This window comes from Oryctolagus cuniculus, chromosome 8, assembly GCF_051225735.1.
Source record: "Oryctolagus cuniculus isolate XC-2025 breed Fujian yellow rabbit chromosome 8, ASM5122573v1, whole genome shotgun sequence".
NCBI classification, from domain to species: Eukaryota; Metazoa; Chordata; class Mammalia; order Lagomorpha; family Leporidae; genus Oryctolagus; species Oryctolagus cuniculus.
Genome location: NC_142874.1, coordinates 28,450,654 through 28,477,595, shown reverse-complemented (window position 1 = coordinate 28,477,595; position 26,942 = coordinate 28,450,654). Strand labels below are relative to the sequence as shown.

At 41.4% G+C, this 26,942-nt stretch overlaps 1 protein-coding gene across 1 annotated transcript in view; it reads right to left on the bottom strand.

Annotated features, from left to right (window-relative positions):
- Nucleotides 1-24,160, bottom strand: part of LOC149124944 (uncharacterized) — a 99,423-nt gene extending 75,263 nt beyond the window's left edge. The window contains exons 1-2 of the transcript XR_016211781.1: nt 23,530-24,160; nt 23,171-23,325 (exon numbers count right to left, since the gene is read on the bottom strand). The gene's annotated coding sequence lies outside the window, so the exon portion shown is untranslated. The remainder of the gene's footprint in view (nt 1-23,170; nt 23,326-23,529) is intronic.
- Nucleotides 24,161-26,942: the final 2,782 nt, after the last annotated feature.

Below are 26,942 nucleotides of genomic sequence, written 5' to 3'. Positions count from 1 at the left end.
TCTTTTAATGGCTAAATAACTGAGTATTATAGTTATGTAATTATCTCCCAAGCAAATAGGTTAGTAAAGAATGCTTCTTTTAGTCGGCGGCGCAGCTCACTAGGCTAATCCTCCGCCTAGCGGCGCCAGCACACCGGGTTCCAGGCACCTCCATGGGAGACCAGCAGGAAGCCCCTGGCTCCTGGCTTCGGATCAGTGCAGGGCACTGGCTGCAGCGCGCCGGCCATGCCGGCCATTGGAGGGTGAACCAACAGCAAAGGAAGACCTTTCTCTCTGTCTCTCTCTCTCACTGTCCACTCTGCCTGTCAAAAAAAATAAAAATAAAAAAGAATGTTTTTTTTAGATATATTTACTTTAACTTAACATCTGATCATACTTCTCAGTCATTGAATATATACTTCTAATGTATTAAAAAAAATTCCAGATCTTCAAATTTCAGACAACATGCTTAATCTAAGTTTGGTTTAGTTGTCAAAAAAACAATTATTTTTGTAAAAGGTCAACAGATTATAAATCAAAATAATAAGTTATGGGTAATGATCTGAACAAAATATTATTAACATATATTATACACTTAATATATGACAACATGAACTAGGAACGTCATATGTACTAAGACATCACACTCCTGCATACTAGGACGGGGGTGTTAACATCATCTCCCTTTTACAAAGTCAGACAATTAGGACAGACTATAACTCACCCAGGTTCATTCAGCAGTATCTCTTCAGTGTTCAAACTCAGGAGGTCTTACACCAAGATAATATAACACCATAAAAGCCATTCTTTATAGTATCCAGATCGAAGCTCCCAATATTCAACAGAAGATTACAGTGTATTGAACCAAATAAATGACATCTCACTATGTTTATGAACTGTAATAGGGTTCCTTGCTGTTACTGTGTGTTGAAGCGTTTTCTGGTTTTACTTGGGCTGACGGAATCCAGCGCAGCAGTCAATCAGATCAATAACTTCAGGCTTTGACTTTCTTAAGATGCTAATGATGCAGAACTTAAAAAAGAACTTTCAAAACCAGGCACCTATCTCTTCAGGAATAACGGATTCTAAGAATCTCCAAAAAAAACCAGATTCATTCATGTTTGATCAGTATCTCAGAAAATAGTACAAACTGTAAAACTGCTGCTTCTTAGAAATTATTATGTTTCTCTTTCTAAAACTATATGAAAAGAAGGTTTTTCTTACGTAAGCATTATTTGTAGCTCAGGAGCTAAAGAGCCATGCCAGGCCTCACATATAACCCCTCCAATAATGAAGACACCATACTTTGATGCTTAGCATCTCTTCGTCTGATGTGGATAATGATCTTAGGAAATGAGACCAATTCTATCTTTAATTTTTAATTAAATTAATTTTAAATCATGTTTCTCTAAATAAATGTAAATATTTGTTCATCTAATCTAATGAGCCAACCACTAATATTGTCTTAGATTTTTGTCAAAGACCAAGTATACGCTCTGCATTTTGAGACTGCTTTGAATGGATTTTTAATGGACCACTAATGAATAGAGGTTTAACACTAAGTCTTAACAAGCAACTTAGTACAGTCAATCAAATCAGCTTTTCATACAGTTAAGATAGATTAAATGCTCTGTCTTCTGTAAAGCGTATTAGGATTGTTCTTATCTTTATAATTATTTATTGACAGTTTGCAGAAAACAAAACAAACAAAAAACCATATTGTCTATCTAACATTTAAAAAACATATTTCATTTTAAAAATGACCTTTATAAAATTATGAAATACGCACATTAAAATGTAATAAATATAATCCTTTTCATTTTGACAACAGGCAATAGCATACTTGGACTCAGTGGTTTAATTAAACAACTTTCTCATGCTAGGCTATGCAGATCATTCTGTAACACAGAGACTTCAACATATAGTTTCATTACTATTTACAGGTTCTTAAAGCTGCCACACAATAGCCAATATAAACACACTTACTCTAGTATCAGACTAATCTACAACCACCATTTTCTGTTACTCTGCCTTCTTTGTTAAGCAATGACAATGATACTACATTACAGCATTTTTAAAAACTGGTGATGCACAACAAAAGCAAGTTCAAAGTGTTTTCTGCTCCTTTTCTAGGCACTATAATCTGAGTAATCCTTATTTCCAGTTTTTACTAAAGCTGTTATTTTGTTTATCTAACTTAAAATAAAGCTAGACAGTCTACTACCTCTTAACTATGGATATATAACTGTATTAAAGCAGCTTTAACCATCTCAACTTAAACTAATCATTCTTCTCTCCCAATTGCTTCCACAAAGAGCAACCATTGCCTAGAAAACTATTTGATGTAAATCAGTCAACAACCAAAGGACTCCTTTCTTCACTCAACAGATCACAGTATAAAATAGCAAACTCTCTCAAGTCAAAATCCATCTAGAGTCATTTCAAAACTGATAAAACACCTTTTTCCCATTTGTTTACATAAACTCATTAGAAATCTTTAGAGTAATAGAAATCTTGAGAAATTCAAGATATTTAATGACACGAGTAACTTTTTTTAAAGACATGTGACAACATGCAACACAAATTAAAACACAGAGCATTAGCCCAGATAAATCCAAGAACCATTTTAAAATGCTTGGTTTGGCTATCACCACTGCCTACAAGCAATGATGCCGCAGCCTAATCTATACCTGAGCATTTTCAGCTGTTCTAGAACAACCACTTCAGTGCTCTCAGCGGCACGCACTTCAGTCACTCAGGTGTTTGCATAGATGGCCTGGCGTCAGTCTGTGCTCACTGATGGCAAAGTAAGTAGTGATGCTGCTCCCACAGGTCTCAGCTCCTTGCTCGGGAAATAGTGCTGTCCTCCTATAGTGGTTTAAAATATACTCAGCCACTAAAACATGACAATACTTTAGTTTACCCTTGACATAAAATTCACTGTTTGGGGGCAAATGTTGTGGCATAGTAGTAGGTAAAGATGCCACCTGGGACTCTGGCATCCCATGGGGACACTGGTTCACGTCCAGATGCTCCACTTCCGATCTAGCTCCCTGCTAATGTGCCTGAAAAAGCAGCAGAAGATGGGCCAGTGTTTGGGTCTTCCGCCCACATGGAATACCTGGAAGAAACCCGAGGCCCCTGGCTTTTCCCTGGCTCAACCCTGGCCATTGTGGGCATCTGGGGAGTGAACCAGTGGATGGATGGTTTCTCTGTCTGTCTCTCCATTTCTCTCTATAATTCTGACTTTCAAATAAATAATAAATCTTTTTTAAAAAAATCAGTTTACAACTTAGATTTATTACTGCATTTGTGAAATTAATTAAATGCAGTTCTGTGTTATACGGAGTCATTGTCATAAAGACCTACCATAATTTATTCAAGCATTGTAATTATGTTAATAAAATTTCTGTCATTTATATGAGGATATAAAATATTTATTCTGTTTCATTCATGTTCATTAAAGGTAGGCTGTGAAAAAAATTCTAAGTTACACTATTAAATAACTCTCTCAAAAACATAGAAACATTAAATATTAAGCAGAACATCTCTATTTTATTGTGACTTTTTTATAGTATCAGTTGATACTAAGTGTTGAACAAAAAAACGGAGCTGTAGTTTGAAATGCAAACACTATTGCCAGAAATATTTATTTAATCATAATGAAAGAACAGAAATCTCGTTTTCCTCATGATCAATTTCAGTAACAATCAAAACATAACTGCTTTCATATAACTAAATTCAGCTACCTTACATTATTAAGGTCAGATTCGTAAATCATAAGAAATGATGCATTTAATTCTTGAATCTTTGAAGTACTACAAAAGAGTAGTAAGTATAAAATGTCATATGACAATGTTCATAAGCAGTCACTGTAAAAATTGGTAAACTTCAAGGTAGCATTCCATGGTAGATTTGGTCATCTTCTGCATTGTAACAAGATGGTATGATTTAAATATCTTAATTTTTCACTATGATGAAAATTGAAACACTCTAATCTTACACTTGTAAAATGCTATGGTAAAATTCAAGCAATTGGAGTATATGATTTGATCTCAAATTATGTTCTCAAAGGCCTCATTTCTGCTTTTGATTTTATGAGTATAGATGTACCGTCCATTAAATTGGCTAAGGCTCCCTTCCAAGAAGTAACTTTAGAAAATGTCTTAAGAAATAGAAAGTATAACAGGATGAAATCATCCAATATATAGCAGATTTCTGGTATTGTATTTGTTGTTCCTACTGCATTATACAGTTGAATAAAATGTCAACAAATAGTAGTTGTCATTACCCTTTAAAAATAAGTTCAGTCCATATCATGGATTATAAGTCCATCTGTCTGACTCTAGTACTCCAAGTTCTCCAAACTGAGTGTATAACAATATAAGATTACAAGGAAAAAAGAAGAAAAAGGTTTTGTGGCGAATTATGAATTCAATGGCATTTGTAGTAATCAAAACCTGTATTTTGCTTAATTCATATGGTAAAACTTCAAGCTATGTAATATATCTCGGATAAACTGTGTCTTTATTGAAAGATTTTATTTATTTTATTTGAGAGGTAGAGTTACAGTGAGAGGGAAGGACAGAGAGAAAGGTCTTCCTTCCTTTGGTTCACTCCCCAAATGGCTGCAATGGCTGGAGCTGTGCCAACCCGAAGCCAGGAGCCAGGTGCTTCTTTCCAGTCTCCCACATGGGCGCAGGGACCCAAGGACTTGGACCATATTCTGCTGCTTTCCCAGGCCACAACAGGGAGCTGGATTTGAAGTGGAGCAGCTGGGATTAGAACCGGCACCCATATGGGATGCCTGCACTCCAGACGGAGGATTAACCTACTGCGCCACTACGCTGGCCCCAAACTGTGTCTTTTTAATAGGTGTTTCCCAAATGATTATTCTTGACATTAAATATGTTTTATTATGAAATCAAGTTAAAGAGTTACCTTTCAGCAGATCATCTTTCAGAAAGTCTATAAATTTCATTTTTCTCTAATATTATCAGAGAATAAATAAATCATTTTTGAGTTTTAACAGTAGGTCATCAATGGTGCTTCTTACTTAAGACTCTCATTTTTAGAAAGTTTGAAGGTAGAAGAAGACAGGCAGTGACAACCCTTTCTCTGCCTGTGAAAGATTGCCTGGGGGTGGCTAATGTCTGTGATGACTGTGGCAGAAATCCAGCAGCCTACCGTTGACATTTTTATAGTAATTATAGATCAGGAGTTGGCTGCTTGGAAGAGCAAAAATGTGTCACATATGACATGGCAAATTTTTGTTAATATTTTTTCTTTTATATTAACCCCACAGTACAGTTCAAACTTGGTGGCAAAAGAAACAATGTTCTTGTATATTAGCTGAGCATTTAATTGCAAAATCAGGTATCTCAGAAAGATGGTCTGAAATTGGAAATGAACATATGTTCCTTAACTGACAGGCTCAATGAAAACCCTAAGGGAAAATAAGATTAAATGTTGTGCAATCAGCTAATAGTGTTAACCAGAGTTTTGATATCTGTCAACACCAGGGATAGACATTTGGCTTGGTGGTTTAGATGCTGCTTGCGTAGCCTTCATCCCACACTGGAGGGCCTCTGTTTCCCAATTCCAGTTCCCTGCTCATGTGCACTTTGGGAGACAACAGGTGATGGCTCAAGTACTGGGATCCCTGTACCCACCTGAAAAACTCAGACTGAGTTCTAGGCTCCTGCCTTCCACCTGACACAACCCTAGCTGATGTGGGCATTTGGGGAGTCAAGCAGTGTGTGTGTGTGTGTGTGTGAGTCTGTCTCTTCCTCCCTCCTCCAGCATTCAAATAAAATGAAAATAAGCAACAGGAAAATTATGCCACATGTAATCAGAAAAGAACCAGTCACATCCCTGTTCACTCATCTGTACATGAACTTGCTTGGTAGGTGTTCCTGCTGCACTCAGACGCTAGAAACAACTCAGTAACCCCAGAACATACGCAAACACATGGAGACTGAACTACATGCTCCTGAATGAACAGTGCATTATAGAAGAAATCAAAAGAGAAAACAAAAAATTACTGGAAACAAATGAAGATGACAATATAACATATCAAAACTTACAGGATACAGCAAAAGCAGTAATAAGAGGGAAGTTTATAGAAACTGGTGCCTACATCAAGAAATCGGAAAGGTACCCAAATAAATAAGCTATCAATGCATCTCAAGGACCTAGAAAAACAACAGAAAACCAAACCTATAACTAGTAGGAGAAAATAAATAATTAAATTAGAGAAGAAATAAACAAAATTGAAACAAAAAAATACAAAACATCAGCCAAATGAATAGCTATTTTTTTGAAAAAATAAACAAATTGACACACCATTGTCCCAACTAACCAAAAAAAGAGGGTAAAGACCCAAATCAATAAAATTAAAGATGAAAAAGGAAATGTAACAACGGACACCACAGAAATAAAAAGAATCATTAGAAATTACTACAAAGAGCTGCATGCTACAAATCAGGAAACCTAGAAGAAATAGATAGATTCCCAGACACATACAACGCACCTAAATTGAGTCATGAAGACAAAGAAAACCAAAACAGATCAATAACAAAGACAGAAATTGAATCAGTAATAAAGACCCTCCTAGCAAAGAAAAGTCCAGGACCAGATGGCCTCACCATCCCAATTCTTCTCAAGTTATTCAAAACAATTGAAAGGGAGGGAATACTTAGATGCAATACATAGATGCAAAAGCCCTTAACAAAATACTAGCCAATCGAATCCAGCAACATATCAGAAAGATCATTTACCTGGACCAAGTTGGATTTATCTCTGGTATGCAAGAGATGGTTCAGCATTCAAAACTCAATCAATATGATACATCACATGAACTAACTAAGGAACAAAAAAATGTATTATCATCCCAATAGATGCAGAGAAAGCATTTGACAAAATACAATACCCTTTCATGATGAAAACTCTAAGCAAATTGGGTATAGAAGGAACAATCCTAAATAGAATCAAGGCAATTTATGATAAACCCACAGCCAGAGTCCTATTGAATGGGGAAAAGTTGGAGCATCCCCACTGACTTCTGGAATCAGACAAAGATGCCCACTCTTACCACTGCTACTCAATATAGTCCTGGAAATTTTAGCCAGAGCCGTTAGGCAAGAAAAGAAATCAAAGGGATACAAATTGGAAAGGAGGAAGCCAAACTATCCCTATTTGCTGGTAACATGATTCTATATATAGGGGATCCAAAAGACACCACAAATACCATATGCTCCCCCTCATCTGTGATAACTAATAATGCACCTTAAAGATAATCTATAGAAGTGAAATTAACACTTCAAGATGCAAATGTCTTGACAATTGAGGAATAGCTTTTTTTCCATAAAATTTGTTGAACTCTTTACTTAGTATAGAGTTAATCATATGTGTATAAAGTTAATTGAAAATAGGTTTTATTAAAAAATAAGAATGGGAATAGCAGAGGGAAGAGGAAGAGGGCTGGGAGTATGGGTGGAAGGGCAGGTATGGTGGTAACATCCATTCAATTCCTAATGTTACATTATGAAAAGCATGAAGTGTATTCTGTAGATAAAAGATTTCTTGGGGAAAAGAAAGAAGATGAAGAAAAAAAGGAGCATAATCCTCTGAGCAAACACAAATGTTTCAAAAAAGCTTCAGGGGTTCAAGGAAAAGAAATGTTGCATTTGACCATGGAAATCATGGCAGGAGTCTTGGGAAAAAAAGAATATGAAATGGGCCATCAAAAATGAGAAATATTAGGGAAGTTATAAATAGTAGGGCCTTGGTCTCTTCCCTTCTGGATGAAGGGCTCATAGTGAGTAAGCCACACACAGAAAGCAGAAAATGTAGCAAAAATACAGGTAAGAATTCAATTTGATTGGCAAAGAATGCAGGACAGAGGGAAGTAAATATGGTTTGGAGGAGGTAGATAAGGGGTTTTGGATTTGAGGACAGGAAAACCGAATGCTATTTGGTGCTGACATTTGAACAGAAATCTCCTGGAGATCTCTGTCTGCACCAGAAAGATCCTGGCTACCAACCAAGGAGCTCACACCGTGGCGTTACCTTGATAAATTTACCACCACCTAGGACCTGGCCTCCGGCCCCGAAGCCTCAGGAAAAAACCTGGTTCTGACAGCAGAAACAGCATGTCAGAAAGCCCGGTGCATGATCTCCCCGAGTCTGAGCTACATGGAAATCAGATGTTTGCTGCATGAACACAGACTCGGAGACAGGGGTTTTTTTTCTTCTACATGTTACAGAGCACTAGACCAAACTTGGAAGGAATTATTCTCCTTCCGGGGCACCGTCAGAGTTTTCTGAGAACTATTTTCTCTGACTCATTTCAGACTCCTTTGACAGCCCTCCTCCCAGTAGGTGTTACAATATCCTTGGGGCTTACATTAACTCTAACATATTTAGGAGAATATAATCTTCCTCCAATATGCCTATACAAAATATAAGAACAGTCCCACTATGTGCAGGTTACAATTTATCCCACTCAAGGCAATTCTACTCTGGAATTTTTGGATGGCAGCTTACAGTAGCAATGGGATCAGTACTACTCCGTAATAAATTAAATGCTGAATGGGAAGCCTTGAACAGAGGAGCAACACAGGAGAGCTACACTGTAGGAGAACGTACTTGATCAATAAGCACTATAGATCTCACTGGCAGGTAAAAGTCTGAAAGCACGACGCTCACAGAAAAACGGGAAGATCGTCTAGAAACATGAAGGTCACCAGGAGCATGAGGGTAACTTCTCACAGTCTAAGTGAGCGGCTCGGAAGAGCAAAGGGTCTTGCTTTGAAACATACTGCAGAGGAGATCCTGACAAGACTGGCAAGGGCCTGGACTGGGAACAATGGAGGCATGCACGGCTCTAAGACAACTTCCATTAGAAATTTCCTAAAATCCCAAGAGCATCAAAAAATCCCCACAGCTCCAAGCTACAGCCTCTGTTCCACAGTGATCGCTGCCTTGCAGAGGCACCTATATCCATGTTTCAGATTATCACAGCGAAGCAATGAGTCATCTGAATGTGTTTTTTTTTTTTTTAAGATTTATTTATTTTATTTGAAAGGCAGAGTTACAGAGGCAGAGAGAGAGAGAGAGGTCTTCCTTCCACTAGTTCACTCCCCCAAATGGCTGCCAGTAGCCTAGAGTGTCCTCCAGGTCTCCCACAGGGGAGCAGGGACCCAAGAAGCTGGACCATCTTCCACTGCTTTCCCACGCCATAGCAGAAAGCTGGATGGGAAGTGAAGATGCAGGCATTGCAGGTGACGGCTTTTCCCGCTTTGCCACAGAGCCGGCCTTGAGTCACCTGAATTTTAAAACATGTTTTGTGTATCTAAACATTTTCTGGATAAAGTGATCGTAGCTGTCCTTGAGTTCTGAGTTTCTGTACCCCACAATGTTAAAGACTTTTGGCTCAGAAGATTAGCTTTGGAAAAGAGTCAGTTTTATAAATATAGAAACTTTTTTATTAATTATATTGCAGAAGTTAATACTCCTGATTGAATGACAACATTAGGGGTAACTTAAAAGTAAATTTAAATAGGATCAGAGAGTAGAAATAAACATTTTGTCAAACTAAACATACACATACAAATTGCCTTACTCCAGTGTCGGTATTTTTAAAACTTGACTAAACAATGTAAGATGAAATTAATGTTGGTTTTTATTTGCACTGTATTAATGCATTTGAATTCCAAAAAGAAAATAAAATTTTTTAAAGAGACTATTTGAGGCCGGCGCCGCGGCTCACTAGGCTAATCCTCCGCCTGCGGCGCTGGCACACCGGGTCCTAGTCCCAGTCGGGCACCGGATTCTGTCCCAGTTGCCCCTATTCCAGGCCAGCTCTCTGCTATGGCCTGGGAGTGCAGTGGAGGATGGCCCAAGTGCTTGGGCTCTGCACCCCATGGAAGACCAGGAAAAGCACCTGGCTCCTGGCTTTGGATCAGCACGATGCACCAGCCGTGGCAGCCATTGGAGGGTGAACCAACGGTAAAGGAAGACCTTTCTCTCTGTCTCTTTCTCTCTCTGTCCACTCTGCCTGTCAAAAAAAAAAAAAAAAAAAAAAAAAGAGAGAGACTATTTGAAACTTCTAAACTAGCCATTCCTTTAATTTACAAAGCTATTTCAGAAAAATTGTAATATATTAAAATATTACAAAATTTGGAAAACATGCTATTTCAAATTTGCATAATACACATTCTATTAGCATATGTTCTTTACACAGTTTATTTTGACTTCTAAGTGCTTAGCCAATGTTTATTTAAGAAAGGATGTGGGAATGAAGATAATTTAAGCCCAGTTCAGAAGCCTGTCCTAAATAGGTATTTTCACATACTCCAGACCTATAATGTGATACAAATATTGCTGTATTTCTGGAAAAGTGAGATGCTGAGATTTTTATTGCACTATCTAGGAGAAAGGTATTTATACAACTTTGTTTAAGTAAAATAAAAAGTTACACTCACAAACTTCAATACACCAGGGTTTTATTCAAGCACAAATACAAATAAGAAACATCACAGTCTACCTCAGCAGCACAGAAGTTAAAATGAAATGATTTCATCCAAGACCAATAATTAAAAGCAATTTTAAGTACATTTAGAAATCATAAACTACTTACCACGTATTAAGAGCACTGTACACAAAAAACCTATTGTGAGAATTCAAGACTAGAGTTCAAAGGACACTCGAAAGTCATTCAGGAGCCCAGAGCAGAGGAAGCTGAGATCAAGGGACCGCTGTTAGCTCAAAAATGATCCTGTGTTCAAGGCCAAATACACGCAACCTTCAGTGCAGTTCTGACACTTTATGCTACTTTCCTTGCAGGACCAGAGCAGTAGCCACACAAGACACCTGGGCCATGGGTGCTTTTGTCACCACTGAGGCTGATGCAAATCTTTTTCCTGAGCCAAACATCAGTGCACACAGTGCATGTAAATAAACGGGCCTCCTTCCAAGAACAAATGCAAGACTTCCGGCAGCAAAAGCCAGGCGACTTCCAGATACTCAGAGCAAACAAAACAGTTCTCAATTAGATTTCCAGATCTCATTCATTGCCCTATAAACTACTTGTGGTTGTCAGTCACTTTAAAGATTTGAAGCACTGTATGCATCCAATAACTTCTTTTTCTCAAATACATTTTAATCTCCAAAGACAAGGTGGGATGTCTTCTCCTACAATATTGATATGCTGTGTAAGTTAAATATGTCATTCTCTATTGGCATTTTTCACATGTTTTCAAAACTTTTACATAGGAAATGCGTAGATTAAAAAGAGAACTCTTTTGATTCTGATTATAAATAACAATAACACTAACAAGTAGGATTAGCATTTTTGCTTATTCATTTTCATCTTATTTGAAATGCAGAGGGCCTGGCACTGTGGCATAGAAGGTAAAGACACCACCTGTAGTGCCTGCATCCCATATCGGCACCAGTTCAAGACCCAGCTGCTCCACTTCCGACCCAGCTCTCTACTGTGGCCTGGAAAGGCAGTGGAAAATGGCCCAAGTCCTTGGGCCCCTGCACCTGTGTGGGAGACCTGGAGGAAGCTCCTGGCTCCTGGCCTCGGATCGGTGCAGCTCAGGCCATTGTGGCCAATTGTGAAGTGAACAGTGGATGGAAGACCTCTCTTTATCTGCCTTTCCTCTCTCTGTGTAACTCTGACTTTCAAATAAATCAATCTTTAAAAAAAATGCAAAGAAACAGATTTCCCTGGTTCAGTCCCCAAATGTCTGCAGTCTGGGCTCAGCCAGGGCTGAGCCAGGAACCAGGACCTCCATCTGGGGCTAACATATGGATGACAGAGATCCAAATACTTTGAGACATCATCTGCTGCCTCCCAGGGCACACATTAGCTGGAAACTGGATGGGAAGCAGAGTAGCTGGGACACAAACCCGACACTCCACAATGGGATGTAGGCGTCCCAAGAGGTGACTTCACTGCTACACCAAACTCCAATTCTGGGTTAGCATTTTCATCAACATGGAGTTCTGGGGACAAAATGCCCAATGTATTGATCTACAAACAAATGTGTACCTTTGCCTAGGACTGCTTTCAAATTTTACATCTTCCAAATGAACCTTCCCAAGTTATCAGCATGGAGTGGGCTTTTAATTCACTCAATTTCAGTAAATACAATAGTTCTTCAAAAACAATAAAGAGTATAAGATCTCAGCCCTATATTTTTATGTCCAAGAAAGGTTTCTCAGGTAACACTAGGTGAATGCTGTTGAAACAATGTTCTAGAAAGCTTTGCCTCAGGGAATGTTCACTTTAGATGACTCTGGCTGCCTGAGGGACATTTGAGGAGAATATCAGATGTTGCCAAGGGCACCTCAGACAGCCTTGCTAAAGACTAGAAGGTTTCCTATAATTCCCTACTCTATGCCATGAAAGGACTATAAATATTCTCCTGATATTCCAAAACGGATCCTTCAGCAGATGCTAATACCATGTGCCAAGGCAATTAGCGAGCTCATATTTCAGAATACCCTGCCTAGAGCACCCTGTGTAAATATTTTGAAAGTCACAAAGTAGCTTGGTGATAGGAAAATAAAAGTGAGCTATGATTAAGGCGCCATCAAATTACTATTTTTAGGAGCTCTCTATAGTAAGTATATCACCATATTCAGAAGACATGCCCAGTAACGTTTTATGTATTTGCAGAAAATGAGATTAAGTTGTTACATTTTTGCTCCCTCTTCTTTCAGTCCAGCTAAATAAGTTTGTCCTTATGCTGAGAATCAACTCACAAAATTCATCTGGAACGCTCAATATAAATGCTGGTTTTCATTTTTGTCAGAGAATATTTCATATACCCACTTATTTCATATCGCACTTAGTTTAAAATTTAGCATTAAAAAGTTCAAAATGATTTAGCTTCACTAAGAATAAAATATAGAAATCATTGAATTTTAATTTATTCTGTGTTTTCCTTAGTCTGGCAGCTAATTAGTTTTGCTCTTTTGCTACAAAACTCCAAAGCAGTGAATCCATGTTCAATGATTATGCTATTTAATCTCTTAAATGAAATTCTGAATAGAAAGGCCTTCCAAATATAAAACATTAGCTATATTCCAACCTACTTTATATATGACAGGGCTTCATTTTTCTAAGTCAATAGCATTATATCATGCTTTGATATTCAACATGAAAGAGTAAGTGATCTGCTAGATACAGACTGGAAGACTCTCAGAACCCATTCCACATGGATTTCACTTACATTACAGGTGCATGTGATTCTATACAATAATAATTTATGAATTCCTAATGTTTATTTGAAGCAAATAATTTCTTTTCCATTTCCAGGTTTTACATGCTTTGAAAATATGTGTGCACATGTGAGTTGGGGCGGGGGTGGAAGGGGCTTAATCTATCAAGAAAAAAAAAAAAAAAAGAAATCAACCACAACTGTAGATGGGCACACTGACACCTGACCAAACAATAGCTAGTGTAAGGATATTTTAACATTCCTTCTAACAGCCATTCCTGCCCAACTAAGATATTTAGCACTGTGCTGAGATGTCACAGAAAGCTCACTAGTATAAATAGCAGTAACATGCTATTACCAGTAGTGGTGTCCCTACAACAACAAACATTACCCTTTGAGCAGAGTGTGCCTCGTGACTACTGGCCAGTAAGGCAGTCAACCAGGACAGTCAACTGGAGGCCTTTTATTCTGACTTCAAGATAAACTCATCAAATTACTGGGATTCTGTATTAAAGACAATAAATCCTAATAAACATCCCAAAGCATTATCCACCTCTTGGTCTCAAAAATAACAAAGACAGTCAAAGTGATGATTTTGAAAGACCAAATGTCACATTTCAAAAGATAGAAAACCGTTCTGAGTGGCCAGTAATGACTAACCTAACAGCTGTTAATGACTAACCTAACAGCTGTTAATGAGTAAGAAAACACAAATGGGCCGGCACCTCGGCTCATTAGTAAAGTTTTGACACGTATGAAGGAGGAAGGAATCAAGGATCTCTCCAAAACAACAAGAGTCAACCAGTGTCATCCCCCAGCGCTGCCTGGGATCCAGGCCAGAGACTCGGCATTCAAGCTGCCATCCGTCTCTGATGTCGAGAAACAAACAGAAAGCACAAGGGCCACTCAGCAAGTCTAACTGCCCCAGAGATGGGACTGCTAAACAGACTGTTTGCTTTGCTTCCATACCAGGAGCTGCATGAACCTGGCAATGGCATGATCTCTAGCAATATTTCAGTGAATGGGAATTGGCACATTTGTCCCTTTTCCTTTTCTCAGAGGAAGTACAACCTGGGCTGCAAGACAGCATCCTGTCCCTTCACCTCAGGGAAGTGAAAAGTAAATTCTACTTCCCCCCGACGCATCACTACTGACACACAAGGGCATTCGGAAACTCTGACCCCCACATTGAAAGCTGAAAAAACTTTCACAGAAGATACGCTAAATGCTTTCCCTGGAGGAAAACAGGGCTGGTCAGCAGAGGCAGGCTCTCTCCTGTGATAACCTGTCGGATACCCCTGGGTTCTGACCAACACTTCCTCTTAGAAACCAGCACACCACCACCTGCAACCATACTGAACCCCTAGACTCACCCCCTTAGGTACCAGGCACTCCAATTTTATGCAGGCTGCCTGCCTGTTCAGCCTCTCTCATGGGCTGAGGACAGAGGGCTCACATGAAATTAAGAGGAAAAAACTGAAGGCAAGGCAATTTGCTGACTACAAAAAATTTTATCAGTAGGCACAGGATGGAGGTTGAGAACATCTTCAAGAGATATTTAGATGACTGATAGAGCATGATCAAATATGACAGAACTTCAAAATGTGTGTGGAAAACTGAATTAAAGGATAAATTCATTTTGATACAAAATTTTGAAATCTATATGTACAAGGCGGTCTTCAGAAAGTCTTTGGGAAATAGGTATTATCAAAAAAAATTTTTCATGGATGTCAAAAACAATTTGCACAAAAATTTTCTTTTAATTCCATTTTTCTGCAAATGTTTTAAAGTTCCCCTGTAAAGTAGTAGTTGTCTACTACATTATAGTTCTCTATATTCTCTCTCTCTATATATAATATACAATATAATATATTCTTTATATTTCTTTCCCAGTACCAGGTATTGACTTCTTTCTTTAGAAATTAATCCTTCTCCACCAGGGATTAAATTTTGTTATTTCCCCTTGTGGTTAAGTGTAGACATGGAACTAAATTGAGGACTGGGGGATACAAGTAGAAGTCCTGTGTGACCAGTTCAAGGGCACTTGTAGGGTGAGCTGCCTGCTCCGGACTTTCTCTTAAATGTTTCTTGTTCATAGAAAGGCCATATAGGCACAACCCTGCTGAGGGAGTCATTCAAAGCCCAGGCCTGGTCAGCCATCTCTTGTTGGTTGCATGGTTGGGAAATGACCTCTATCTTAATGAAGGCACTCTGGTTCAAGGCCTCCCTTTTGCAGGATCTTCCTCTATCTCTAATATATTGACAACAGGAGAGGCAGCACTGAATATCACGTTCCTTCATTTAATACATATATTTTCATTTTTTAAAATGATTTATTTTATTTATTTGAAAGAGTTACAGAGAGAGATAGAGACAGAGAGGTCTTCCATCCACTGGATCACTCGCCAAATGGCCACAACAGCCAGAGTTGCATCAATCCGAAGCCAGGAGCCAGAAGCTTCTTCCAGGTCTCCCATGCGGATGCAGGGGCCCAAGGACTTCTACTGCTTTCCCAGGTCATAGCAGAGAGCTGGGTCAGAAGAGGAGCAGCCAGGTCTCGAACCGGCACTCATATGGGATGCCAGCACTTCAGGTCAGTGTTTTAATCTGCTGCGCCACAGCACCGGCCCCTATTTTCTAATACAAGTTCCCAGCTAGTTATTGTGCTAATGCTAGCTAAACTGTCGTATGGAGCAAAGGGAGACCACAACCTATAGCCAACCTATAGCCAACCTATAGCCAACCTATAGCTGTAGCGAGCTCACAGTTGCATGGGGGTCTCCAACTCTAAAAACCGGCAGACAGAAAGATGAAAGGAATTTCATAAACAGGAAAAGACATGTAAATACTATAGGAACTCAGAAGGGTCAGATGGTATGTGTTGAAGATTCAATGATGAGCCCATAAAAATAAGTACACACAATACAGTTCTGACCCAGAGTATGCAATCATGAAAAAATAAGAGGTAAAATGTCACTCCGAGTCAGAACCATGAGATCTAAAAGCTTCCAACCCAGTAGTCTTACCCAGCAGTCAGAGTAGGAACATAAATGCTTTACCACAGTACACAGTGTTCCTTTTGAACATCCAACTGCAAAGTTGAAGGATATAATCCAATCCCAGACAAGCTGATTTCCTGTAAGAAGCAGGAAAGCACACAGGCCACACTCACAGAAAGTAGGATGCAGAAAACCCAACGAGGGATGCGGGAGGGAACCCTAACACATCATAACGTTCTAGGTGATGGTGCGGCACTTGCTTTCTACTTAGTATATTAAGTTTAATAACTATAATACACATAGGAGCATATTACAAGGGCGGTACTTTCGAAAGTTGATGCAAAATCTTTATCATTTTTGGTCAGATTTTTCACACCCCTTTTGAAGCCCCTGGTATATAGTATCTTTAGTATAACATATGCATGTCTTGATATTCAGATTATTTCACCTGTTAGCTATTGGAAGACACACACATGTATACAAGCATACTTCAGAATGTTCATGGAAAATGAATCGAAAAGTTTATTTTGGTGCAAAAACTTCTAAAACACAGGCATCTATGGGATCTTCAAGAAGTTCATGGAAATTGCCTACTATGAAAAACCTATATGTTGATCTCAATTTCTTTCTACCAAAATAAACTTATCTTTCCTGAATTTCAAAATACCCCCATGCAAATACATTTATGCATACACCTACAAATACAGAAATGTACATATATATGACATAAACATGCAGAGAATAATTTATTTCTCAATATACTTTGTTAGGAAACTGGCGCAGTTGTAGCCAGGTGCCGCATGGCCCAGCTACCTGAGCCAGGCTCCACCCCCATCCTAATGGGATTTGCTGCTCCTGCTTCCCTGCCCGCTCTCAGGCAAAGTTTAAAAGGGTCTGTTCCTGCCCACGGGATCTCTTGACTCTTCTCTCTGGGTTCCTCTCTCTAGCCTCCTCCTCTGGTCTCTTGGCTCTTGGTTCTTCTCTCTTGGCTCTGCTCTCCTCTCTCCTCTTCTCTGCTCTATCTTCTCTCCTTGCTAGCTCCTCTCTGTTTCTCTCTTATATTCTCTTTCTCTCTTTTTCCTTTGCTGCCCCTTCACTCTGGTCTGTAGGGTATTCCCCAATAAACCCTTTCCCTTACTCCGGTGTCTGGTGTGTTTTGCGACGGCTAACATTAATATATAACATACTTCACTGCACTTTTCTACTAATTCACTAGAAGTTATGAGAGCTGGGGAGTTAAAAAGATTGTCTACTTCCCTATCATTTCAGTGATACTGAGCCCACAGCAAATTTCCTACACTTTGTATTCAGTTCAAACACCCTAGTGGAGTCTCATAATGTGATACCACCACTTTCAAGGTTCCCTCTCCAGAAACTATCAAATAAGGGTACATCCTCTGACCTGGCTTCCTTCGTGATGTGATACCTGACGTGACAAAGCCAATCTTCACTCTGACAAGTGAGCATGGCAGTGGTGACAATGGCAGCGTAAAGAAATAGGAATGCAGAAGTTATATGGCAATCAGAGCTAAAGTAGGACCCAGACAACAAGGTATGCTTCAGGTTGCTGCAAATGGCTAGCCCTTGGCACTGTGGGTACTCACTGGTCCCACAACTGTCAGACTATTACTTGACTTCAGAAGTCAACTGTCTCTCACTTGATTAAATGTCCTGATTTAAACAATATGAATAGCAGTCCCATATAAATGCTATTTCATTCTATATTCTCACTTGCTGTGACCTGCAAATACAAACAGTATCAAGGACTTTCAAATTATTCAGGTAAAATGAATATTAAGAAAATGGTATGCATGGATTTCAATTTTTGCACAAAAATCAATGTATCTTCTAATTCTTTTTTCCATGAATTTTTTGAAGCACCTTGGGATAGTCAACAGCTTGTTAAGTACTAGGCACATGGTATATTATCATCAACGAAGCAAAAGAGGAATAGGCATTTGCCCTAGCACCTAGACACAGGCAGCCCACATCAGAGTGTCTGGGTTTAATTCCAGGCTCTGGCTCCCAACTCCAGCTTCCTGTCATTTCGGATCCTGGCAGGCAGATGACAGCTCAAATAACTGGCTTCCTGTCAACCACAGAGGAGACCTGGATTCAGTTGGTGGCTACTACCTTCAACCTCAGCTCAGCCCCAGCCCTTGTGGGTATCTGAAAAGTGAACCAGCAGATGGGAGCTCCCTGTTTCACAAATAAATAAAGCAACAGAAAGAAAGAAAAACACTGATGTTAAGGCAGTGAACTAAATATTAAGAATTTACAAGAAAAGCCTATGATCTCAACTATGATAAAACATAATTACCACGGTTAGCAAAGTTCCATGACAAGAAACGCTGATAGTGTGCATTTTCTTAAGAATCGAGTATCCATTATTAGGATTAGAAAATAGAAACTGCTATAGAAAATAGCAGTTACTTTGTTAAACTTATCCAAATTATTAATAATCCTCTAATTTTATGTTTGGCACATATTCTCTGAAAAGTAAGAGTGAACTGTGCTGCCACCTGTTGAGGTAGCGTAAGGGAGAATTCTACAGTGCTCAGGGTATGCCTACTACTCAAGAAACACGATCAGGCTGCATCATCAACCTTAAACAATACTGAGGACATTCTTTGAAGATTCTCCTGGTTTGAATTTTAATGTCTTAGGAAGCAGTAGAGTGCTGTCCTTGCAGTAGGCATGGAAACCAATTGTTTTATTTACTTTCCAACAACAGTAAAAGTTAATAGACTCTCAGCAGCCTTCAGCCCTCTGTGGAGTGACGGGAAATGTCCCTCTCTATCAGCCATTATTATCCCTTAAATGACCTGTACCCTCAGGAACCTGAATTCAGATGAAAACAGCACAGAGAACGAAAAAAGGAAGTTAAGAAAGGTTTACTTCTATTCAATTCAGTTTAAAAAAGGTTTACTCACTACTGCTCAAATCAAGCATTTTTGAAAAGGCCTCTAGTGACTTGACTTTCTCTGAGACACACCAACCAGTATTTTTTCAGTTTTACAATGTTATACACATTCTTTAGCTTACATTAAGGTTAAATTTTGCAAGTTAAATTGTAGGGCTTTATTAGTGCTTTCAATATATCTAAAGAGCACTAAAAATCACTTAGGGAATAAATGTAAATTGAAGCTGATTGCGGGTTTTGCAACAATAATGGCAACCATTTTTTAAAACCAAGTTCAAATGAGTGCCAGGTACTTTAATTGAAAAAAAAAATCTAATGCAGAACTACTTGAATTTCAACTTACTGCCACAATCCTGATTTTATTACATGATTTATTAAAAATAAGCCTGACCATCATCGCTCCTTTTGCTAGCATTTTATGTGACAGTATTGCTTCCAACACACAGTGTTTAAGGGTGTCTCCTGTTCTACTTATTCTGCTACTCTTAATTACTACTTGTACCTCAGGAAAGTAAAAAATATATAAGAATAAGACTGATGACAGCATTACATCAGACAGTGCCAATTAATTCACTGACTTCCAAATTTTTTACTCATTTATTACATGATAAAGGACATGGTTTAATAGATTTTATAAAATATAAATGTTGGAAATATGTAATATATGAGCCGTCTGAGGTAATGATCAGGTTCCTCAAAATGATGATGGTTTCCAATTCTAAGACGTATGCAGGAATGTGACGAGACAGTCCTTCACTCCTATCCTTGGAGAAGGCGGTAGTACTCTCATACTTCTCCCACTGAGGAATCACAAGTTCTTGGTTTTAAGACAACTTAACAAGAGCTAGAATCATTTAAAGTAGCACACAACGAGTGTTATCTGCTCAACAGATCCCAATTGTTGACAAGGCTTTTTTGGATTTATCTTAAAAATCATATCTTAATAGCTTGAAAATACCATGCTGGTTCTACCTCCTGCACTTCTTTTTCAATGTGCTGATTTCTCTATATTTTTAGATTAAGTCAAATTCTATTAAAACATGGAGATTAAAATCTCAACTAGAATTTGGGAGATGAAAAGCTTTACTACAATCTTTACACAAATAACCAAGAATATTAGTAATTTTCCTAAGGATAAAAACTATGTCTATGTAATATATATAGTTATACACTGTGCATTTTGAAGAAAAACTAAAGTTAACTTTTTATTCAAGGAACGGTTCTAGTATGGAGTGGTGAAAATTGTTTGAAGTTTCTTCTATGTCAACACTTATTGTAGACTTGTGTTTGATTTTACTATTTCTCTGTGATTTGTTCTGAGGAAACTGAAGAAATAAGACATTAGCAGCAGTAATTTCTAAATCCACCATGTCTCACCTAACACTTCCTATCTTTGTTCCCAAAGATTTCTTATAAATAAACAGATTTATATATCTAAATCACATATAAATTATACCATATTTTTAAAAATCATTCTATCAAAATAAGAATGAGTTGCATTAACAAGTAACATTCAAGAGACTTTTCAAATAGAATTCAAAAGAAGGGACAACTCAAACTTGCATGTAATCAAAAAACAAAAGGTAAGTACTAATTTCAGAATTAATTATGCTGAAGCATCTTCCGAAGCTTTTATTGCTAAATGAAAGTAGCTATTCTTTTTTAATGGAACAAGACCAAGCAAAAGTACTTCAGCTAAACTGTTTCTCAGAGAGGTTCAGATTTCCTTGTTTCTTTGCCTTCATACAGACGGAGTACATAAATCCATTATTTTAGGTAAATGCTCAGGTTTAACATTTCAAGGCAGTTTCACAGGCAATGCAGTCTATTTTCAATCATTTGGTTTGATCTAAAAAGGAACTAAAAGATAAACAACATCCTGGAAGGTACACAAAAAATTATGAAGCTAATGACTCTGGGATAGATTCTGTATCAATTACTCGGTAGTGGGATTTGAGACGCCAGGCTCTCAGCATGCCTTCTATCATATTAATAATAAGCAACAGGTGGCTCAAGGGGGAAAATGATAGCACTTCATTTCTCCACCACCTCCAAAGTCATCTTCATAAAAATGAAATTGTCTTACTGAAACGGCAACGCTGAGAACCGAGATAAGCGTTTCAGATAAATCATTTTTATAGTCACATATATTGCAGATATTTCCAAACGTATTTGCTTCAAGTATCTCCTAAGTCCTTTATTTACATTTGCATACCATTTTCCCCAGAGATCACTTAAGAAGATCTGAAAATATGAGTGCTGTAACAACCCACTAGTCTGTCTCTATACAGTTTGGCTGCACAAACTGTAGAGTACTAAGTTCTGCAGTAAACAACTCAACTTTTCTCAATACTTTAAACCAAACAAATTCACAAACTGCCCAAGTGTGGACCGGTCACTCTTAATAATTCAACAAAGTAACTGAAGCAACGTAAGAGAACACTAACACATTAAAATCTTAAAGTATGTTTTCAAGATGAAAGCCCAAAGTTCCCTTTTAAAAAACATTTCAACAGCCAAGAAATAAAAAAAAAACTTGAAATTTGAAATATTGTTCTAATACTGACAAAATTTTCAATGTTCCCCCCACTGAGAGCATGCTGAACACATTCTCTCCAGGTTTATACATATCTCACTCTCTAGCTTTTTTGTAAATATATACATATATCTAATATATATATTAATATACATTCAAAACAAACGCCTAAGAGTTTTTTTTTCTTTATAAGAGCATCCAGTTAGCAATAAAACTAGGCTCTGCTTTGTTTCTAAGACAGAGCCCTCATTCAGTATTTCATCATTGTTCCTCCTGGGTGCCCACGCACCAACCAGCTGCACCTACACTTAAAGTCAAAATGACCATTTTCTGCGGATTCCCTCTCCCAGGCTGGGCTCGTCGGCTACTTCCTGGCCCAGTGAGGGCTGGGGGGCCGGGGGACCCCAAGTCGCGGGGAAGCCGGGGCGGAGGAGAGAAGTTAAGGCGCGCGGGGCTCCGCAGCGGGACCCCGCGGGAGACCCCCGCCAGTGCCCAGTGCCGCGGCGCGGGCCGACTCCGGGTCGGGCCTGCGGGTGTCCCTCGGAGGGGCTGGGACCTCGGAGCCGGGCGCGTCCAGGGGACCCGCGCCGCCCGCCCCGGCCGCCAGGCTCCAAGCTGAGGGGCAGACCGAGGGGCTGCGACGTCGCGGTCTCGGGTTCGCACCGCGGGCCTCCCGGAGGGGTCCGCACAACCCCGGACGGACGGAGCGCCCCGGTGCTGGGGCTGGGGCGGTGGGGAGAGCCCACCGTTTAACCCTTTCCTGGCCGACCCCCGCCCCACCTGCCAGCTTCCCCTTCGGAATGAGCCCGGGTTCCAGAGCCTGGCGAACGGGTTCGGGATGACACTCGGACCGGATCGGCGATTTTTAAGGCGTGAGGGGGCAGTTCAACTTCTGCCGACCGACCGGTGCGGACTGACCACCTTCCCACCCCCGGGGAGCCGGGCGTCCGTCAACCCGTACATCTGTCCCTCTCCCAGCGGATTCCTCACTGAACCACTCAGTGCACGGCGGGGATGGACCCCGGTGACTTTCGGCGCATCCGCTGCATTTACCGGGCCCCGGAATCGCACTCAAAAGTTGGGAAGGTGCAGCCCGCACTTTGCAAGCCTCGGGGGGCTGCGGGGGCGCTGGGCGCCCACCCACCCTCCCAGCCGGCCCGGCCCGGCCCGGCCCGGCGCCGCCAAGTTCTCCCCGGCGGGGCGGCGGAGAGCGGCCCCGCTCCGCCCGAGCCCACTCCCCCACCCCAGCCGTGCCCGGGGACTGGGGGTCGTGGCGGTGGGGTGAGGGGGGCGCGCACTTTGCAAGCCTCGGGGGGCTGCGGGGGCGCTGGGCGCCCACCCACCCTCCCAGCCGGCCCGGCCCGGCCCGGCGCCGCCAAGTTCTCCCCGGCGGGGCGGCGGAGAGCGGCCCCGCTCCGCCCGAGCCCACTCCCCCACCCCAGCCGTGCCCGGGGACGGGGGTCGTGGCGGTGGGGTGAGGGGGGCGCGCAGCACTCACGTCTCGGAATTTGTTCCACTGTCCGACTTCCGAGAGATGGTGGTGAGCCATTGTTTATCATCCAGAAAATTACCGCCGTCCGAACGCCCCCCGGCCGCAGCCTGACTGCACCAAGCCGCTGCACACACGCACAGTACGGCGGACACCTTGAGCATCTGGGAGAGGAGACACAACCGGGGGCGGGGGCCGGGGTCAGCGGAGGGGTGCGGGCGCCGCGGGGGAGGAGACGAGCGGGGTCTGGGGGTGAGCGGGGGGCATGGGGGGCTCCCTCCCCGCAGACCGCACGCCCACGCGCGAGCACGCAGGGGTCGGGGGGCAGCAGCCCCGCGCCGGCAGGCGGCCGCCTCCCCGCACCTCACCTTGCGGCGAGCCGGGACTGCGCTCGCAGCCTCCCGCTGGAAATGCAGGCGGGCGCTGCTGCCGGAGCCGCCTCACGCGCCGCCGTCTCCTGCCGGCCACTCCGCGCCCTGCGCCCCGCGCGCTCCGCAGCCGCCTCCCCCCGCGCGCCGCGCTCGCGCGCGCCGACTCCCCGCGCTTCCCCCGCGCCCTCCCCCGCCTCCCCGCCCGCCCGCAGCAGCCCCGGCCTCCGGGCGGGCGGCGCCGGGCGCGCGCGGGTGCGGGAGCTCCCGCTCCGGAGTCCTCGGCGGCGCCCCGAGCGCGCCCCGTCGCCCCGTGGTTGCCCCTACCGTGCAGGTGCGAGCGAGGAAAGGCAGGGAGTGGGAAAGCGGAGGCGAACTTGGCATCGCCGAGCCAGGATCCCCGCGACTCGCTCTCCTGTCAGCCTGGGCCGACTCTGCCCCTGAAAGCTAGGCCACATGTAGGCGCTTGGGAGCCCTGCTTCATTTCAGGAAATTCAAAGTTGGCCGTGAACTTCTAGCTGGCTGAGCACGAGCCTAGACGGTTGGAGGGATTTTAGGGTTTGGCTGTTTTTTCTTGTTCCTTGGCGAGTGCATTGGACGTTCTAGAACCTGACTCAAGGCTGGACAAGTCTCCCGTGTCTCCCCTGGGAGAGGTAAGCAGACCATTTGCAGCCCTTGAACGCGCATTTGACACGACACGACCCCCCCCCCCCCATCTTTGACAACATATTTAGTTTTCCCTGCCTTCTCTACATCTCCCAGTAAGCCAGAAGGAAACCAGTCATCAGTTCCCTGTAAGGGGAGCGCGACCAAGACTCTCCCGGTACTTAGAGTTTTAGGGCAAAGTGAATAGCCCATGTAAATCCAGAGGTTTCTGGAAGCTGAAACACTGCAATAATGTTATGAATCTCGAGTGGACTTAATAGGTTTTTCAGGCAGAACTACATCTCCCAAAGCCAAGAACCGCACAGGTTTCCTGTAGCTTCCCAACTTCAGGAGCTACTTGGATGGCACCAATACCATCTACTCCCATGTTCTGTGAGGTGACATTTGTCAAGATATGTTAAAATAGCAAACACAATGAGTAATGTTCATTTCAAGTTTCGCATCCAGGATGTTTAAAAATGTAGCATACATGATAGGAAAGAAATGGCTATTCAACTCAGAAAAGAAGTGTTTTCCTCAACTTTCCTATTTCTCTTCTGATGAATTAGAGAAAGAAAAACACACACACACAGAATCTATAGCAGAAACCCACAGAATCCCTGGTTGACAGAAACACACACAAGATAACTGTCAGGACACTAATGTGTAAATTCTCCAAGGACATTTATATTAGCTTGGTCACAGAGCTGTGCTGTGTATGTTAGCATCTTTGAGATCTTGCTTTGTGCCTCATTAAGATAATAATAGGTTCATCCTCCACCATCACTGCTACTGCTGCCCTGGCCCTACCTGTTTAGCCCACTCTTGCCTCTCCACCCCAATATTTGACAAAGTCCTTTGTTCTCAATTCAATAAGAATAGTTCGTCGTATTTTAAAATCTTATTATTTTATCATTTGAAGCCAACATGGAAAACGTAGACATTGTTCCTTAGGTGAAGCCCTGCTGCATGGCGGAAGTCAGTACTTCTTCAATTAAACTAAGCCTCTACCTTGTATAAGCTACCTTGCAAGGAGAGGTATGCTATTTGCCATGAAGTATTTGATGAGGAACGATGCTTTCACACACACCCTCTTCAGCATCCGTTATGTATTTTAGCATAAATATATGATGCCATCTAAGACTAACATTCACTTAGAGAATTATGGAAGCACATATATTTATGTTTATATTCTCTTCCACCAAATCGTTGATGTGCTTACTTCCAAAATTTATGGAAAATGCAAATTATTTGGAGGCAGAATTTTTTGGAAGGATGCATAGTTTTTTCCATTATGCACTTTCCATAAGCTTTTAGAAGACCCTTCTTATTTCATTGCTTTCTCTACTTGCTTATAGAATCTTTTCACATCTGACTTTCGCTAACAACTTCCAACAAGGCAGCTCCATGAGGACTGCTGATAAGTGTAAAAACTTGTTTTTGAAGAACAAATAATTATTTTCTGAATCTTGTGGGGGTGGGGAAGCATCTCATAGAGCATTAAACTCCAGATCTGGTAGTAGATAAGATGTACAAGCAAATCACAAATATGAAATTCTGAAGCAATAAGAGGTAGGCTGGGCCTATTTCCTTTGAGGTTTTGTGGCTCTGGGATGGTCCAGGTCATCCTCCACTGATCCTCAGGCCTCTCCTACCAAGGCCATTGCCGCTGTCTAGGCAAAGTGACTGGGAATGTGGGTAGAGAGTGAAAGTCTGAAGTGTAGTGTTGGGATGCTACTGATCATGGGGAAATCTTCTCTGCATGTTTCTCTGTGTGACCTAATGGGTCTTCAAAGACCCCGTCTTGAACATTTAAATGGTGCTCAGATAATGGACACTTGGGATAGTTAACACCTTGGTTATGAGTTAACACTTCTGTGGGAATCGATTGAAAGCTTACTAGCAGCAAAACACAGCAAGGAACAATAGGAGGAGAGGAATAACATGAGAGGTAAAACTTGGCAGGGTTAGAAATGTTATCTCTGTAGGTGCTTCCCAGTTGTACTTGCAGCCTATAGGAAACTGGAGATGTAAAAAATGTAAAAAGAAAAGAAATAGTAAGAAAAAAAGTCCCAGAAAGTAGAATGTGGTATGTCAGGGGAAGGGGGTAGAAAAAAAAATCCTGACACCATAAAAGTAAGTGGTGGGTCTAGACCTTGATCTTGTGTATCTGATCATGCTTAGCAAAATTAGAACTCACCGCAGGACACAAGTCTTCAGGTTTCCAGCCCCGTCTCTGTCACTTCTATCATCTTATGCAGAAATCATGGTTTGTATACATTTTAACTAGCGGATACTGGGGCCACTGTGAGCTTGAACTCTACCTCTGTATTTATTTCTTTATCCTTTTAACTCTTAATCTGGTAAACATTTAGGCAGTCCATAACTCTCTATTATTGAATATGTGCAAGTCACTTTTGGTAGGAACTTTTTAATTAAGTCCATTTCTTCTCTAGATTTTTTGCTCTTCATCTCTTCATTTTCAGATTTGCCATAATTCTTTTTTTTTTTATTTGACAGGTAGAATTATAGACAGTGAGAGAGACAGAGAGAAAGGTCTTCCTTCCGTTGGTTCACTCCCCAAATGGCCGCCATGGCTGGCGTTGCACTGATCTGAATTCAGGAGCCAGGAGCCTCTTCCTGGTCTCTCATATGGGTGCAGAGGCCCAAGGACTTGGGCCATCCTCCGCTGCCTTCCCGGGCCACAGCAGAGCTGGACTGGAAGAGGAGCAACTGGGACTAGAACCTGCACCCAAATGGGATGCCAG